This window comes from Protopterus annectens, chromosome 1.part0, assembly GCF_019279795.1.
Source record: "Protopterus annectens isolate FY-2018-M chromosome 1.part0, PAN1.0, whole genome shotgun sequence".
NCBI lineage: Eukaryota > Metazoa > Chordata > Ceratodontiformes > Protopteridae > Protopterus > Protopterus annectens.
The window spans coordinates 1,923,291,077-1,923,306,895 of NC_056725.1; the positions used below are offsets into that span (position 1 = coordinate 1,923,291,077).

Sequence of the window (15,819 nt, forward strand, 5' to 3'; positions counted from 1 at the left end):
TTCCTTCCTGACCCAATTCAAGTGTAACTTGGACAATTAGATAGGGAACAGGAAATTCATTTTCTGGTTTGTCACCTATTTCTCTAATGGACACAGGCAGCGTGTAAATACTTTGTCTCCCAGGCCCCTGCTTGTAAATGTTTCACTTCCCAAACACCTACTTACACTTATCAAGGGTACCAGAACTTGTTAGACATTTGGCATGCATGGCTAGGCTTAAAAAGGCCTTTGTGGTTGTTAGTCTAGTACATACCTATGAACCTATATATAAATGCATGAAGACCAGTCAGTGTTATACCCAAAGTTATGAATATATTTCCCCAAACCTCATAGTGATTTATTGCAGAGTTGTACTTTGCATTCAAATTACTGGCCATTTTTGTACTTTAGAAAGCTCTGGTATGGAAATACTGGAATGACCTTTAATTATATCAGCATAAGTTCTTTCCATCCATTGAGGAGAAGGAACACATGCAACATTCACCCCAGGCACATACCAAACAGTGTATCCACTAGCAGAAGCAGCGGAAATGTCTTCTGATGGCAAAACCTCTAAAGCTAAGAATACAGCATCCATGGGACCAGATGACATCCCAGGCTGTGTACTACATGAACTACAAAATGAACTGGCACCTCACCCATGTGTCATGTTTAATCATAGCCTCTCCTCAGGCTTTGTGCCCACTGAGTGGCATACAGCTACAGTTATCCCCACTCCACAAGAGGGGGATCCGCCTTGGATCCCGGGAACTACCGTCCCATCAGTCTGACAAGCCTGATTTGCAAGGGCATGGAATGCATTATCATGGAACTTATAAACAAAGACATTGGCAACCTTCAAACACTGGGCCCCACCCAGTTTGGGTTTGTGAAGGGCTGATCTTGTCTCCTGAATCTGACTGACTTCTTCGAATCAGTCTCCAGAGCTGTCGACAAGGGTAAAGCAGTCCACACAGCCTATCTGGACCTCTCCAAGGTCTTCGTCACCACCCCCCACTCTGGAATCATAGATAAACTTACTAAGCTGGGCATAACTCCCTACATCACTTGATGGGTTGCCAACTGGCTTACTGACAGAACCCAGACTGTAAAAGTAGCAGACTCCAATTCCAGCTCCAGACAAGTGACAAGTGGAGTACCTCAGGGTTCAGTCCTGGGACCACTTTTGTTTGGCATCTACTTCTCTAAAGTACAGGCTAACACTAAGGGATTCTGGCTAACAAAGTTTGCAGATGACTGCAAACTGGGAGCCATTATTGAATCCCCAAATGATGTGGATATTCTACAAAAGGGCCTTAGAGAAACAGATGCCTGGTGCCAGAGCCATGGGCTCAAGCTTAGTGCCAAGAAATGTATAGTTATCCCCAGTGGAAAAAAACATGTACCCATGAATTACCACATAGGTGGCAGTACACTAAACATCAAAAGTAGGATGAGAGACTTAGGGACACAGGTGGAAAGTGGTCTCACTTTCGATAACCACATTGCCACAACAGTCAGGAAATCCTTCTATGTTGCACACCTCATCACTAAGGGCTTTTCATCCAGAAAAAAGGAGGTCATTGTCCCACTGTACTCATCCCTCATTAGACCCATTATAGAGTATAATGCCCCATTTGGTATGTACCTCACAAGACATCTGCAACAGCTGGAAAGGCCACAGAAATACCTCACTAAAAGAATCACAGGCCTAAAGCAGATGCCATATGCTGACCGTCTAAAAAACTCCAGCTATACTTTGTGGCATATCGTCTACTCAGAGGCAATCTCTGCTTAACATGCAAGGCCATGTCAAACCCTGAGCTGTTGGACATGCTCCACTTAAAGAAATCCCAATCCCCCAGAGCCACACGCTCCAGGGATCTAAACCTTGTCATCACAATGAACAAAACATGCTGGAGGGATAGGTTCCTGACCCAGAGACTTCCCATACTCTGGAATAGACTGCCTATACATGTCAAGCAGAGCGCCTCATTGGCCCTCTTCAAAAGGAATCTTGATGATTGGATGGGAGATAGGAAATTCACCCCTGGGATCATGTCAGTCACCCTGCTAGACAGGGGTCCAGAAAAGTAAATATTGTGGGAAGAAATATCCAGGGAATTGTTATGGCTAGGCTTGTGTAGGCCCTAGGGCCGATAGCATAGTACCAACCTATGAACCTATGAATCAACCCTGTCAATTTATTATTTTTATTATTGTCTTAATGTGATCCATAATCTAGCTGCATGACTCAGCATCCCTATCTGAAGGCTTCATTTCAGTAATCATTGTTTTCAATGTATCATCCTCCATGACACCAGAAAACAGGCAGTTAACTTCAACATCACCTGATACAGACTCATTAATATCCATTCCATGCTGCAGCCCCCCTACAGCCTGCCACAGACTAAACCAGAAGCAAAAAGAGTAATGGACGTTTCCCAATGCCTTGGCCAAATTTTCCCTGGTAGTATAAATTGCATCTCTGGTCTCCCCTATAAAGAGACCACCAGCCTAGAGGGATCATATTGGAAAGGCTCACCCAGACTCTGCTACACTTTGCTGTGAGGGAAAGGTTGGTTTGCTTTTATTTGTTGTATTTTGTATTGGTTTATTGCCTTTTTATATTTTGAGTGCTGTGATTTGTTTTCTTTACCTTGTGTTTTGCTTGCTTTTAATTACATATTAAAATTTCAAAAGACACAACAGCTCTGTCTCTTGTGAGTCAGGCAGAAATTTTTCCTCATTCCCCCACCCTGTCACTGTCATGTTCTTAAACACCACTGTCTTTCTAGTTGCCTGCCTCTTATGTTAATTTGACCATATATCTCATTTCCTCTCTGCTTTCACTGGCTTGTGTGAGTAAGCACAAAATTATCATTTTGTGAAATCACTCCCATTCAACTATTTAAATTTATTCGCCATTCTACTGTATTCCATAGTACCGGAATACAAAAGTGATCACCCCCTTTCAATCTATCTTGCTGTTTTAAAAATAGTGACTCTCCACTAAAACTTAACTTTTTAGACAGGTAAAACGTATGTTATCTACTTTGACATCTAACTTCTCTAGTGCACACTGCAGTGTTTAGGATAAACCATTTTTTTTTCATCTTGCCTTTAAGCATCCCTTCAACTAGCACTTGCTCTAATATCATGTCCAAGGGTCAGCTTCCGTTCAATTCTCCTGTCCACCTGGTGAATCTGGGCATACTGAGGCAATGCAGCAATTGCCTCATATACACAGACAACCCTCTCTGCCTACCACCTAATACTACAACCTGTGAGAGATGCACTTACATAACCAAACTGGAAGCAAAGCTCTCTCCACCCAAGATTGTGCAGGACAGTCAAGAGGAGAAGGTTAACACCCGCACTACACCTCAAGCAGCACATAGCCCTTCTAAACTCACACCCACACATAGCAACACTAAATCCACATTTGTGGAGGCCCTTAGCTGTAACCTGCCCAAGCAACAAGGACCTCCGAAGCCGAACAAACACCAATCGCAACCAAAGTGTCACATAGCTCACAACACCAGTGTGCCACCCAGCAACAGCCCCTAAGGCAAGACAACGTACCTAACACTTTAGTCATAGGTGACTCAATAGTCAGGCTCACTGATGTTCCACTCACCAGGCTGAGCAAGGAGAAAATTACAGTGAGCTGCCTGTCGGGTGCCAGGATCCGCCACATAACTCATGCACTCAAGTCACTCCACAACAAGTACAAATATGACTCTGTCATTGTCTATGTTGGAGTGAATGACTTGAGACGTACCTCCCTGGACTACTTGAAAAGAGACATGGAAGAGCTCTCGGATCATGTGGCCCAGGCAGGTATGACCCTAGCCCTGAGTAGCATCCTGCCTTCACCCAGAATGAAACCACAATGGACAAAATGATTGACTTCAACAATTGGCTAAGCTTCTGGTGTCATTCAAAGGGGATCCAGTATCTGTCTGCCTGGGACGACATGATCGACAGACCATGATGCTTTGCTAGAGATGGTCTGCACCTGTTGCCCCTGGGATTCAGGTTACTGGCTAAGACTCTTTCCACCCCTATAGTGCCTTTTTTAGGCAAAGTTCAAAGGACAAAACCATCACCATAACAAGTACAAACGTGCGAAATCTGAAGGTAATGCTACTCAATGCTAGAAGTGTAAAAACCTCAAAATGCACTCTCTCGAGGCACTCCTAAAAATGGAGAACATCAATATCTGTGCAGTAACTGAGATCTGGTTCAAGGCTCCAGAGAGCACCCCTGCAATACCAGGCTACAACTCTTACCACACTTTTCGGCCACAAAACCAGGATTTTTATTTATTTATTTATTTATATTTGTTGACTGGGAGTGTCCGACTGGACATAGGTCCATTTTCAGCGGAGGCCCGGGGAGAAAAGCTCCACAGTTAAAATAAACAGACAGTAGTTACATTGGATTACATAGCGATTAACAATTTACATATCAATTACTTACAACATATTTACAGATGAAGAACATAGTACATCAGTAGACAACTAGAATCTATTTGTGAAGTACATAACACAAACAAAAGTAAAAACACAAACACTAAGAAACTGTTAAAGCTAGAAGCAAATGGAGCTGAAGGCAGAACAAAGATACTCGAAACTGTTTTATTGTGAGCGCTTTCGGCTCGGACCTTTCCAAGCCTTCTTCAGACAAAACAGTAAAGTGCATTAAACAAGCACTTAAATACTAACATCAATTAAACAATTAATTAAAGCTTAAAGCAAAAGAGTTTAAAAATGTAACTTCATGACAATTAAAATCAAGCATTAGAGAGATGTCATTTAGAAATCTATTAAGAAATCATTTAAAAACTACTTATTTAAAAACTACTAATCAAAGGTGGAAAATGCTTCAAGTAACCAAGTTATGAACAAATATTTATAAATTAAAAACACATATTAATGCTTACAATTGTTAATAATATTAAAGAGTAAAATTAAAAAGCTTATTACAATAAAAAATGTTATATAATATTTATGGAAAAGCTACCAGTGAAAATCATCTATTTAAAGATAATAAATGCAAAACACATTTAATAGAAAGTTTTTTAATGATTTCTTAATAGATTTCTAAATGATATCGCTCTAATGTTTGTTTTCAATTGTCATGAAGTTACATTTTTAAACTTTTTTGCTTTAAGCTTTAATTAATTGTTTAATTGATGTTAGTATTTAACTGCTTGTTTAATGCACTTTACTGTTTTGTCTGAAGAAGGCTTGGAAAGGTCCGAGCCGAAAGCACTCACAATAAAACAGTTTCGAGTATCTTTGTTCTGCCTTCAGCTCCATTTGCTTCCAGCTTTAACAAGTACATAACACACATTAACAAATGTTACAATAAGAAGTTCCTGCTGTATAAGTACTAGGCTTATGAGCATCTGAGCTTGCTATAATCAAGGTAGTTAGTGGAGTGGAAAGAAAGGTAGTGGTTGGATGGGGTGGGTGATATTAGAGTGGGAGTTGCAAAGGCATAGCCAGCACGTTTTTAGGTGCGCTTTTAGTAAAGTTTTGAAGTGGGTGCATGATGGTACGGAGGTAATTGTGGGTGGGAGGGAGTTCCATAATTTGGCTATGGTGCAAGAGAATAGTGCTTCACCAGCAGAGTTATTGGCTTTAGTGATGTGCAAGTGATTTTTGTTGCTAGATCTTAGTGGTCTGGTGGTGCGATAGGGTTGGAGTAGATTCTGGAGGGATGGGACATTTAGTGGATGGTTTACTAGTTTGTGGGTGAGTGAGAGTTGATACCATTGAAGGAGGTGAGGGAGTTCAAGCCCGCCCAGTTCAGCAAGTGAGAGACAGTGGTGACTACGGTAGGATGCCCCTGTGGCGAATTTGGCGATTTTGTTGTAGCAGGTCTCTAGCTTGTTTAGATCGCATTGCCTTAGATTGGTATATATTGGAGAGGCATAAAGTAGGGTGGAGATAAGGTGGGAATTTGCTATTGAAATCTTTGCTGTTTTGGTGAGAAGTTGCTTATTTCTGTATAATGCTCCTAGTTTTTTTGTGGACTTTTTTTATGGTCATGGATAAGTGAATGTCAAATTTTAGTTTATTGTCTATTTCCACTCCTAGCAATTTGGTGTGTTCAATTGGGTATATAGTGGTGTTGTCTTTTGCTGTGATGTTAAAGTGAGAGTTGTTTTGAATATGTTTGGTGGGTTGGAAGATGAGTAGTTTAGTTTTGTTTGGGTTGAGTATTAACTGGGCATCGGATAACCAAGTTTCAACAGAGAAAAAGGCTTCCTGTGTGACTTTTTGCAGTTTGGGTAGGGACTGGGCTGAGCAGATGATGGTTGAGTAATCTGCATATTGTATGAGTGTGCCATGTTTGGTGGCAGAGGCTAGATTATTGGTGAAAACAGAGAAGAGTAGGGGTCCAAGGATGGATCCTTGGGGAACCCCTATGGAGACAGGTAGTTGGGTAGATATGTCATTCTGCCATACAACAGATTGTTGGCAGTCAGACAGGTAACTCTGAAACCAGTTGGTGACTGATTGTGAGAAGGATAGGTTATTGAGGGCAGAGATAAGTTGTTTGTGTGGGACCATGTCAAATGCTTTAGATAGGTCTGGGAAAGTAGCAGAGGAGAGATAGCCATTGTTTGTATGCTGAAGGATAGTGTTAGTAAAGGAGAGTAAGGCAGTGGTGGTTCTATGGTTTGGTCAGAAACCATGCTGAGTATTGGAAAGGAGGTTGTTAGTAAGGAGGTAGTCTGAAACCTGAGAGTGTATGCATCTCTCTAGTATTTTGGAGAGTGGAGAGAGAATAGCTATGGGGCGGTAATTGGTTAGTTCTGTGGAGGGTCCGCCTTTGTGGAGGGGAATTATATGTGATACTTTCCACAGTATGGGAATGTAACTTTCTGACAGAGATCGGTTAATCAAGATGGATACTGGGTAGGCCAGAGCATCAGCTGCGATTTGTAGGTATTCACTTGGGAGGTTATCTGCTGCTAATTTGGTGGGCTTAAGTTTAGTTAAGAGTTTTTTTATGTTGGAGGTAGGTACAGGAGAAAAAGAGAAGGCAGTGGGAAGATTACTAGTTGAAGGTGTGGGTTGGAGGGGAGGGGGGTTGTGTTGTTTAGCTAGTGATAGTATGATTTGTGTGAAGTGTGTGTTGAATGAGGTAACAATATTTTCTGAGGAGTGAGGGATGTAAGGAGGAGGGGTACTGACTTTACCTGGGTGGAGGATGGAGTTTATGGAGGACCAGAATTGTTTGGGGCTGTATTGGGAGGAGTCTAGGGCAGACTGGTAGTATTGGAATTTGTCCTGTTTTGTTAGCTTTTTGACTCTATTCCGTAGTTTCAGGAATTTCTGTCTAGATGAGGGGGTTTTGGTTTTGCGCTAGTGCTCCCAGGCTTTATCCCTGTTTTTCATTTCTGATTTAGTGTTTTTCTGTAGTCATGGGGAGAGTTGTGCTTTGATTCTGGAAAGTCTTATGGGGGCATGGTAATTAAGGATGCTCAGGAAGGTAGTATTAAAAAATTCAACTGTGTCATCAAGACTGAGGTACTTTAGAGGATGCCAGTTACATTCTTTGAGGGATGAGATGAATGTGAGTGGGTTAAAGTTTAGTTTTTTACGTATTTGACAGTAGATGACAGGTTTAGCTTGGTATAGGTATTTTTTGAGTAGGAATGTTGGGGAGTGATCACTGAGGCTATCTGATAAGCAGCCTGTTATATATGACTGGGGGCTCTTACTGACTAGTATCCAATCCAGGCTAGTGTGCTTGCTGGAGTTTTTATTTATCCTGGTTGGTGACTGGACTAGTTGGGTGAAGCCATGAAGGTTTACATGATGGGTTTAATGGTTGCCAGAACAGGACTGCCAGTCAATATTGAAATCACCTAAAATGATAGTTTCTTACGGGACATGGTAGGTAGACCAGCTGAGGAGGTTTTCTAGTGGAGGGATGTTTTGGCCAGGTGGGAAGTAGCATCCAATTATGTTGATGGTTTTGTTTTGGTTTATTTTGAGGTTGGTATATATTATTTCTTTGTTGCCTATTTGTGGAGCTGATGATTTTAAGATCTGGATGTTTAGATGCTGTTTAAATATTATAGCTACATTGCCTCCTTTCTTGTTTAGCTGGTCTACTCTTAGTATGCCATAACGTGTAGGGAGTATTTTCTCACTGGTAATGTGAGGTTTTAGCCAGGTTTCTGTCAGGATGACTATATCTGAGGAGTACAAGTCTATGGTGGCATGGAGTTCATGGACTTTGTTGGATATACTTCTAATATTTAAGCTTAGTAGAAGGAAGTCACTTGGCTTTCTATTGGCTGTAATATGGGAGAAGTTGTGGTTCTAGTCTGATTATGAGGATCGAAACACTAAAGGTGGAGGAGTGTCCATATTCACCAAGGATATTCACACCACCAGGTTAGTTACCCAACACAATGTGTCTGAAATTCTCCAGGTGCAAATAACACTAGGTAAGACTGCAATCCAAATTGTAGCTTGCTACAGATTCCCCACCATGCCCCAAGATTCTCACTACACCTTTCTAAACATGCTGGAAAATATTAATATACAACCAAACACCCTAATACTGGGTGATTTCAACTACCCTGCCATTAACTGGGAAAACTACTCATGTACCAACACTTTCGCCCAAAGGTTCTTGGAATTCATAAATTCCAATGCCCTGGATCAACTAAACCATAGTCCCACCAGGGGCTCCAATATCCTAGGCCTGGTCATTACCAATATGGGAAATTGATGCTCCACACCTATAGTCACCCCCTCGTTGGTCAGGTCAGACCATAAGCTAATCACCCTTAACATCCACATCCTTCCCCCACCCCCCAGTAAGGAAACCTCCATAAAAAACTTCTCCAAAGCCAACTTCATGCTACTCAAGTCAGAAGTTACAAACTTCATGACAGCCATGCAGACAGGAACTGAAAGTTTGACTGCTGAGTCCTACACTAAGGCACTGTATGAGCACATCAACTCATGCATGAATCATGCCATCCCATATAGAACCAAGGTACTCTCCTCCAAAAAAAGAAAGCTAATCTGGTGGTCCCCTGCCATAAACAAGCCTTACAACAAATGGAAGAAACTGTTGCAGAAGAGGAAAATCCCAGGATGCAAAAACCTCCCTTATCAGCCTCAGTAAGAAGCTGAGATCCCACATAAGATCCTCCAAAGCTAGTTACGAAAATAAAATTGCCAAACATTCCAAAGACAACCACAAGACATTTTATAACTATGGCAAGAATCTAAATGGCAATGCTCAGATCTACTCTGAGCTACAACAGAATGGCATTAAATATACTGATCTCAAGGATATTGCCAATATCCTGGCAGATCAATTCAGTGCCAACTTCACCCCCCTCTCACTTCCTAAATGGCCCATCTCAATACCGGAAGATTGCCAAATTCCAGTAATAACGGCCACACAGGTAAAAAACGCACTCTCCAAAGCTAAGAATACAGCATCCATGGGACCAGATGACATCCTGGGCTGTGTACTACATGAACTACAAAATGAACTGGCACCTCATTTAAGTGTAATGTTTAATCATACCCTCACCTCAGGCTTCGTGCCCACTGAGTGGCACACAGCTACAATTATCCCACTCCACAAGGGGGGATCCACCTTGGATCCCAGGAATTACCGCCCCATCAGTCTGACAAGCCTGATCTGCAAGGCCATGGAATGTATTATCATGGAACTTATAAACAAAGACATTGGCAACCTTCAAACACTAGACCCTACCCAGTTTGGGTTCGTGAAGGGCTGATCTTGTCTCCTGAACCTGAGTGACTTCTTTGAATCAGTCTCCAGAGCCGTGGATGGTAAAGTAGTCCACACAACCTATCTGGACCTTGCCAAGGCCTTTGACACCACCCCCACTCTAGAATCATAGATAAACTTACTAAGCTGGGCATTAATCCCTATGTCACTCGATGGGTTGCCAACTGGCTTACTGACAGAACCCACACTGTAAAAGTAGCTGACTCCAAATCCAGCTCCAGACAAGTGACAAGTGGAGTACCTCAGGGATCAGTCCTGGGACCTCTCTTGTTTGGCATCTACTTCTCTGAAGTACAGGCCAACACTAAGGGACTCTGGCTAACAAAGTTCGCAGATGACTGCAAACTGGGAGCCATTACTGAATCCCCAAATAATGTGGATACGCTACAAAAGGGTCTTGCAGAAACAGATGCTTGATGCCAGATCCATGGGCTCAAGCTTAATGCCACGAAATGTATAGTTATCCATTTTGGGAAAAAACATGTACCCATGAATTACCACATAGGTGGCAGTAAACTAAACACTGAAAGTGTGATAAGGGACTTAGGGACACAGGTGAACAGTGTTCTCACCTTCAATAACCACATCAGCACAACAGTCAGGAAATCCTTCTATGTGGCACACCTCATCACTAAGGGCTTTTCATCCAGAAAAAAAGGAGGTCATTGTCCCACTGTACTCATCCCTCATTAGACCCATTATAGAATACAACGCCCCATTTGGTATGTACCTCTCAAGACATCTGCAGCAACTGGAAAGGCTACAGAAATACCTCACTAAAAGAATCACAGTCCTAAAGCAGATGCCCTATGCTGACCGCCTTAAAAAACTCCAGCTATACTCTGTTACATATCGTCTACTCCGAGGTGATCTCTGCTTAACATACAAGGCCATGTCAAACCCAGAGCTGTTGGACATGCTACACTTAAAGAAATCCCAATCCCTTAGAACCACACACTCCAGGGATCTAAACCTTGTCATCACAATAAACAAAACATGCTGGAGGGATAGGTTCCTGACCCAGAGACTCTCCAGACTCTGAAATAGATTGCCCATACATGTCAAGGAGAGCGCCTCTTTGGCCCTCTTCAAAAGGAACCTTGATGATTGGACGGGAGAAAGGAAATTCACCCCGGGGATCACGTCAGTCACCCTGCTAGACAGGGGTCCAGGGAAGTAAATAGTGTGGGAAGAAATAGCCAGGGAATTGTTATGGGTAGGCTTGTATAGACCCTAGGGCTGATAGCCTAGTACCAACCTATGAACCTATGAATCAACCCTGTCAATTTATTATTTTCATTATTGTCTTAATGCTTGTATATTATTATTGAAATTAATTTGATAGTAATATGTTTCAACTTTATGTTGACATTTATTTCCTAATTTTCATTTGATATTTGTATATTCATTTTGTAAAATGCTTTTTGAGAAAGCACTATTAAAGTTCAGTTCTGATCTTGACTATGCTCCTGGTGACATGGGTCCCAGAAGATGCTGGTGCTGTCAGAGCAATGGGAGTGTGTAACCAGTAGTGCCATGTCTGTCTGTGTGGACAACGTGAAGGCACTGCGCTAAGGGAATGTCTATAGGATAGTGGTCATTAGTTGAGTTTTCCATTATAACAGTGCCTGCATTTAAGTACTTGGTGTATGAAGAAATCCAAGCACTGCATGCAGGATAGAGGTATAATTAGGAGCATAAGACAGAATCCCAGCCCCTTTTCTATTTAGGGAAGTCATGATGTTTCTTAGAAGTGAGGAAACCAGCCTGATACAATCATTCTGGTTTTACAGCCAAAAACATCTGTATTTTTGAGCAGAGGACAAACCACTGAAAACTGCATTCTGACTGAGTACAGTTATCAAACAGAATCCAGACTTTGTAGCACTAGAAGCAGCCACATATTTGAGCTGAAATCTTTGGTATATCTGTCTTCAAGCCCCAGCTCACCAGCAATAAAGGGCTGTTACATACATATATAGTCAATCATAGTCTCACATTTAACATGCTCAGTTAGATCTGGGTATTGTAATATGACGTAGTAGAAACTATAGCCAGCAAAATTAAAATTAAAATGTAAGTTGACAATTTGAGCAATTCTAACTTGGCATAATTATAGTAGGTCCTGCTTTATGAAGTACAACACTGTCATTCTACGTTTATATCAAAAAGCGTTTTTACAAGTGCCCTGCAAAATTATGCTAAATTAAATAAATGGTTAGTAATAGTGCCAGAATGCTCCATGTTTCAAGTCGCTATAATAAATACTGATAAAGTTATGAACTGACATTTATTGTACGAAATATGGAATCATCAGTCTGCCAGTTTTCAGTAGTTTTTTCACAGATATTTTTAACCTAGCTAATGTTAAAGAGTCCTGCTATATCACACTGGTATTTTCATTGCATGTTTCCATTCTGAAAATATTGTTTATGCTTAGTATGCAAACTCATTGCTTAGGAAAGATTTCTGCATTTACAATGGTAGACATCATAAGATATCTAACCTCTAAACAAATGCATCCACTACCCCTTTTTCCAATTTTTACATGTAGGGTCAGGGTGTCACTTTAACACTGATGATCATCTAGAGCCAAAGTTCACACCACCAGGTGGCTAGCCCTACCATGGCTGTTCTTTCATACCACACACTCACACCTATGGCCAGTTTAGAGTGTCCAGTCCACCTACTGCATGTTTTTGGAATGTGGGAGAAAACCAGACCACCCAGAAGAAACCCATGCAAACACAGGGAGGGCATGCAGACTCCACACAGAAGTTACCCCGACTGAGAATTCAACTGGAGAATCTCTTGCTGTGAGGTGACAATGCTATCCACTGCGCCAATGGCCAAGTTGTGATATGCAACTGAAATGCGTGAGTATTCCCTTTATAAACAGTCATTCTTCATAGTGATACATTACACCACTTACCACAGTTTGTCACTTGGCCTTGAAGTGTAAAGTGTAATTGTCCAGCAAAGGAAACCAAACAGATATTCAAATTTTAATGGTACGTATTGGTAAGAGAGTAAAGGTAGTGTAGCAGAACCAAAGTTAAAAGATTTGTTAGTGTTGCATGGGATAAAGATGATGAACAGTTTTATTTTCATTGCAGCTTTACAAGATATTAAGACTGGAAACCTACAGGTGTCCTCAGCACAGGCTGTTAACCCTGGGGATTGTGTATTTCAGAGAAGTGCATGCATGAATAACATTGCAGTCCTGCCTTCCATGAAATATCACTCCTTTCCCTGAACATTAGTCTGTATGTGTTGTTTCCCCAAATTCCATTTATTTCTATGTAATTTGTTCCTTCACATTCTAAAGATCCTACTTCCAATTTTTTTAACGCCTTTACAACATTCAATAATTCTGTTACAGTTAGTTTTGGTTTTGATTTCTATTTTTGTAGTAATTGTTTTTTTTTTTGGCAGCCAACAGCATTAAACTTATTAGGGACTTATTATGTCTAGGCAGTTCCATTTTTTATATCCCAATTCAAAATAATCACTTACTTAATTAAAATCATTTGCTCCCCCAACATTTCAGACAAGGTGCTTTGTAGAGGATATCTAAAATATACTAAATGGTTGCATTCCCAAAGAAGCATGTTCCCAGGCAACCCTCTCTTTTGCATTACATCTCAAGCAATTGTTGTCTACCTGTGTGTTACTCTCTCTAATGGAATATACCACAGTCAAACAGCTGCATATATATGGTACAAAACTGATTGATTAATTGTGCACTGCTCAATGTGATTCACCATAAGATGCAGGAAGATAAACATGTTAGGTCATCACCTTTATGCTTTGATTAATCCAGTTTATGAAGATATATGAAGATTTGCTTACCCAGCTATAAAAACATGTCACTTAAAATTGTGTCAGTAGTTATATTACATACAAATGTGTTCATCTGGCATACTTAAGAATGTAGTAATACAATGATAAAGCTGAAAAAACAGTATAAACAATTTTCAATGCCAGTTGGTGTCGGCAAGGCCCAATTCCTCATTTTGAAAACAAACCATCTTAGTCAATATTTTTGTATACAAATATTTTAACTTGGGAATCTCATAAGAAATTGCTTGAATTTTAGACACCACTTTTATGCCTTCCTAACAAAAATGCAAGACAATTACTTTTTTAAATTTAAATCCAACTCCTGAACTACCCTTTACACTCCAAACATAACATCAAACAGGAGAAGTTCTAAAGTAGTAGTTATCTGCTTAACTTACCTCACAAAATTCTCTTCTATAACGCATTATGTATTTCCAATAGAGATTGTCACATATTTCAAGTATTCAAAATTTTTGTTAACACCATGACTGGCAGCTCAAACGTGTCCATTCAGAAAATGACACTGGTATGGCACATTTCTGTGAGACACTGTTAGAGGTATCACCAAGCTGCTACTATGTCTGGACATTGGTAGTGAAATATTTACATAAAAGGAAAGATAATCTATTCTCCTTCCACTCAGACCCCATATATTGCTTCTCTGTGATTAAGAATCAAAGCAGTTTTTACCATTGTGATTACTTGGATGAAATGTAGAGTAATTATTTTATTTCTGTACCTATTTTTCAAAGGTTATGTATTTCCTCAGTAGCATTTGTCTGCTTCTGGATTCCAGTCAGTAAATCCCAGTTTTTGAATTTGTTGTTTAAGCCCATATTATGATGTCTGCTATTGTAAGCTATGTAATGAATTTTCACATACCTTCAAACCAAACAGATCTCCCTACTTGATAAGCGTAAGCATTTTTGAATGAAGATAAACTCTTAACAGAATACAAAACCCCACATAGCAACTCCCCTCCTGATAATATATAATTTACAAAAGTGCAGGTTTCACCCGCTGTTTTCATGAAAGAGTTTAACACTCTGCTCCAACTGTTGCCAAACTCCTCCACTCACTTAAAACATATAGCCTTCCCTTACTATGTCCTACCTTCTACTTTTAAAAAAGTTACATCTAAACATTGAAACCCCTTAAACAAATTTCCCTAGGTTGCCCCAGTAGTGCAGATAACATAAATCCTTGGTTCATTCTTTTCTGCAAGACTACCTCTCCATCTCTCTACTTTATATCTGTAATCTCTGCTTAACCAAAATTATTATGCCCTGCATCTGGAAAACAGTCATAATCAAAGCAATTCTAAAGCAACAAAACCTGTGAATGCCTTACATTTGCATTAATTTCCTTTTGTTTAACATTTGTTAAAACCTAGAAAAAATCATTAATCTCCAACTTTCAAAATAAATTCCAAAATACCATCTCCCACTCTCAGACAACATGGATTTTGGGCAGGGCACAGTATGACTACACTTTGGACTCCCACAGATAATATTATAATGAAAATGGATAAGGCTAATCTTATAGGGGTCTCTCTATGCACTGTTTTAAATAGTATGCTGTTCACTGGAATTGATTCAAGGCTACGGTTTAAAGACATCCTTAACCGACAGACTCTTTGCTTGTCAAAACATGCTCATCCCTTTCATATCAACCCCACCTTAAATATGTCCCCCATGGGTCCCTTCTTCCTCCCCTACAGTTTTTAGTCTTTATCAACAGACTTCAATATGGCCTTCCACTAAGCATATATGTTGATGATATGGTGATTTTTAGATCGAGCACCTCACACCCATTTTTTTGAACCCCAAATTGAAAACTGCTGCTATTCAAGTAACATAAACTTCTACACTAACCCAGTAAAGCAAAACATGTGTTTTTTGGCATCAAGTACAAACTCAATAAACGTCCATTAACCCTTGATATTTAAGATGATAAGAACACCCCAAATTAAATGTCATCAAGCTTCACACGTCTGTGTATTTGGTTTGACCAGATCCTCAGCTTCCAAATCCACACAAAAAAAGTAAAATAAATCCTTTATTTTTTAGGGCCATAAAAATTTCTCCCTACCACTCAAAACCAGCTAGAGCAGTTATTTAGCCTTTCAGTCTTAGCTGTTGCTGCCTACAAGAACTTGGCCACAGTGCAGATGATCACAAATAAAAT

At 40.3% G+C, this 15,819-nt stretch overlaps 1 protein-coding gene across 1 annotated transcript in view; it reads left to right on the plus strand.

Moving 5' to 3' along the window:
- Nucleotides 1-15,819, plus strand: part of AGXT2 (alanine--glyoxylate aminotransferase 2) — a 1,286,299-nt gene that overhangs the window by 524,463 nt on the left and 746,017 nt on the right. The window lies entirely within an intron of this gene.